The sequence below is a fragment of the Asterias rubens genome, chromosome 8 (assembly GCF_902459465.1).
Source record: "Asterias rubens chromosome 8, eAstRub1.3, whole genome shotgun sequence".
NCBI lineage: Eukaryota > Metazoa > Echinodermata > Asteroidea > Forcipulatida > Asteriidae > Asterias > Asterias rubens.
This window is the reverse complement of record NC_047069.1, coordinates 436,284-440,532: the sequence shown is the minus strand read 5'-3', so window position 1 is coordinate 440,532 and position 4,249 is coordinate 436,284.

Sequence of the window (4,249 nt, the reverse complement as noted above, 5' to 3'; positions counted from 1 at the left end):
GGCAAACCAGACATGCCAACCTCTGGGATCACAAAACTGTATTCTGAAACCCCAAAACCTGTATTTTGCATCAAAAACCTTTATTTTTTTTTAAACACGCGTAAACTTAGTTTTAAGCCCCGAGACAGGCAAAATAGAGAAGGTGTGAAGGCCATTAAGTTATCAAACAGCCTAATTAAACCAGTTAATTAAAACTAAAAAATAAAAAAATAAAAAAATAAAAATAAACTAGACATTAAGTGTTTGTGAATAAACACGAAGCTGTTCCTTGTTGTTTTGCTTGGATTATGTGCTTCATTGCCCAAGGAATATATAACTTAAAAAAAGGTTTCAAAAAAGTTGTGTAGCTCTTGTTATAAGGTTTTACTTCCCGGTTGACCCGTAAGTAAAGGTCAACATGGGCCCACAGCTACCAAAGATTAATCTGCAATGCCAAGGAGTCTATAAAATCGGTTGTGTAGATCTTGATATATAGTCCCACTTCCGGTTGACCCGGAAGTAAAGATCAACATGGGGTCAAAGTTGTTTCAAACTAATCTTGAATGCCCAAGGAGTCTATAACTGAACCAAAATTGATAATCTGTTGTATAGTTCTTGAGATATGGTCCCACTTCCGGTTGACCAGGAAGTAGGGGTCAACTTGAGGTCACGTTTTTTTAAAGTTAATATTTTATGCCTAAGGAGTTTATAACTGAAAATATTTTGAAAATCTGCTGTATAATTCTTGAGATATGGTGACACTTCCGGTTGACGCGGAAGTAGAGGTCAACTTGACGTCACAGTTTTTTCAATCTAATCTCCAACCCCCAAGGAGTCTTTAAAAACAAACAGTTGAAAAGTCGGCCGTGAAGTTCTTGAGATATGATGCTGCAAAGATTTCCTAATTAATATGCATATGAGGGTCACTGGTGGTTAATTAATAAATAATTTTAATATGTTTTATGATAGGAACTAAGCTAAACATCCTAAAGCTTCCATTTGATATTATTTTACGTGTTTAAAAACACATAATTAATTTGTAGGATACTCCTTTATTTTCCTACTCCTGCCGATAGGGGGCGCTCTTATGAGACATTTCAATTGCACGATTTCTGCACCGTAATGTCTGTATCTGACTCTGTATTTGTATGGGTACGTCGCAGAGACCAAAACTGTCACAAAATGTCAAGCTATAATTTCCCCTATAGAACACGGCCCAGTTTTATGGCTCTGTCTGCTTCAACCAAACTCTGCCCATTTATTATACAACCACCATTCTCCGCTTACTGTGCAGGCGCTGAAATATCTGTACAATTAGTTCAAAGCAAATATTACATATGATAAGTTTCCCCGCGCACAAGCAAAAATATCCCTGCTAAGCTGTGAAATATGCTTTAAGTAAGCGATAATATCCGCGCTTCTGATGTGTCAATTCTTTGCTTACGCAGTGAAGCAGAGTCAAATTGGACCAGTTTCACAAGATTTCCCCTCATGTACTAACAATCTTTTTTGACTTTACATGTTTGAAGTGTAGGCCTTACCAAACCTACTTACAGGGCAAAGTTACATGGTTCTCATGACCACCAAAGTCTGCGCTTACGATCACCATTTTCCGCTTTACTGTGATGTGCAAGCTTGGAAAATAATGTGCGAACTTGGAAGCACACAAACAAAAGAAATCCCTGCTATAAGCAGTCTATTTCGCTTGACGTAAGCGCAGAATTCAATGCTTCTGCAGAGCACTGAATCTTTTTCATTAAGCAAGTTCCCATCATGACTCGACTAGTCGAACCTCAAACCTAACTACGACACTTGTCGAGATAAAATACAGATTCTCAAGATTTGTGCCGCTATGTGCCGCAAAGGCAATATTAACTATGTTGCCAATGGGTGACTAGTGAATTTTACTACTCGACTAGTTGCACCTCAAACCTGCCTGCGACACTTGTCGAGATAAAATACGGATTCTCAAGATTTGTACCGCTATGTGCCGCAAGGGCAATATTAATTATGTTGCGAATGGTTGTGACTAGTGAAATTTACTACTTGACTAGTCGCACTTCAAACCTAACTACGACACTTGTCGAGATAAAGTACGGATTCTCAAGATTTGTGCCGCTATGCCGCAAGGGCAATATAAATTATGTTGCGAATAGTAGTAAGGAACACAACTGGTTCATCAAACAGGTAGTCGGGACAAATTTTTAATTATGTTGCGAATGGGTGTGACTAGTGAAATTTACTACTCGACTAGTCGCACTTCAAACCTAACTACGACACTTGTCGAGATAAAGTACGGATTCTCAAGATTTGTGCCGCTATGCCGCAAGGGCAATATTAATTATGTTGCGAATAGTAATAAGCAACACAACTGGTTCACCAAACAGGTAGTCGGGACAAATTTTGTAGTCGATGAGTGGACACGATTATAACGGAGTAGAGAAAAACAGTAGTCGCGACTCAAATAATAATTTGTAGTCGCGACTTTAACACTAAAGCACACCAGTCGCCCCTGCCTACTTTTGTCACAAGTAAAGCACGGTTTTTCCTGCGAATGCAAATCAAATTTTTAAGTCACTGTTTTTTGCAGTGAAAGTTTCGCAGGAGTTGAGCACAATTAGTCAACTGTAGCAAATTTTTTGATGCAAATTGTGACGTGATGAACACATTCCCTGCTAAGCTGTAAAATACGCTTAGCGTAAGCACAGTTCCCTGATTACGTAAGCGCTGCGATTCTTTCCTTTAAAAGCCATTGGCCCAGGACCAAACTACATAATAGCTTTTTAAACACAAAAAGCAGCTTAACCATGCCTCATGTTCAAGTTGTGAATCCAGGTATTCTGCTCAATTTCTGCAATTTTGTAAAGCAAAATGTTTTGCCTGTTTATTATAAGCAGCTCTATAAAACTCTGCTTTTGTATTCCTGTCAAAGAGTTTTTGTTTGTCATGCTCCAATTTCCGAACGTAACGCGAAATACTGGAATTAGTTTAGGCAAATGGTCCCCGGCGCGAACAAGGTGACTTTACCCGTAAATAATTCCAAATCCCGGGCGGTCTATTTTCGTCGTCCACGCTCGTCGGCTGAAATGAACCCGGTCCACGACGCACCATGCTCAGGCTTGTCAAATTTTGGGAACAAGTTTAGACTTGTGCTAGTCGGTTACCGTAAGAAATCTATGTATATTGAACAAAAAAACGCAATAACACCGGTCGAAAATGGTATAAGGACTTGGTCAAGTTAACAGTTTTACAATTTTGACTATTCAAATCAAGTTTTACGCCGTACCCATGATCTTTGAAAAAACTTCCCCGGAAATACAGGTTTTTAAAAATAATTTCACTGTTTCTATAAGTTCTGATGCTTTTAAAATGACAATCAATAAAATATATCTTAATCTAAAGCAATTTTGGGAAGTGTACAACATGTAATTTAATTTTAATAGAATAAATTATGTTTTGGAAAGCTGGGTTTGTTTACACTTCAAGAGCCATTGTGTTTGTGCACAGACACAAAACGTGCATTACATGACGTCATGGTGACGTCGTCCAGAATTTTATGTCGGAAATCACATTAACAGGACCTGACTAGTGTATAGCTGAAAAAAGTTTCAGGATCGGCGGTCTACTTTTTGAGATATGGTGTTAACAAGGTTTGCTAATTAAATATTCATAAGCTTAATTAAGGATTATTAATTAACAATTTTAACATTTTTTACGATAAGAATTAAGCTTATGTTCTAAGCTTCAATTTGGTATAATAAACTCACTCTTCCGTATTATGGTTTAGGAGATTAGGCTGCCACAAAAACGTGTACAAACACTATGGGATTTAGGGAGAAACAAAGAATAATAATAAAAACAATAAAAATCTAGACGAAAACAATACCTGTTCCGACGGACGGTCGGAACAGCTAATAATAAAAATCTCGACGAAAACAATACCTGTTCCGACGGACAGTCGGAACAGCTAATAATAGAAATAATAAAAATCTCGACGAAAACAATAGCTGTTCCGACTGGATCGGAACAGCTAATAAAATACAATTTAAAAAAATTTAAACATTGGGCAGAGGTTTCCCTACGGGTGGTTAACCCAATGGAACAGGTTTTGTATGGAAAAAAAAATATGGATCAATCATATCTTAAAGACATTGATTAATCATATCCTATTTCGTATAGAAACCCTTGTCAATTAATTCAATATCATTTTCTTTGTCAAAAGAAGACAAGCACAAAACAAAACCAATTTAATTTCAATGAAGAAAAAAAA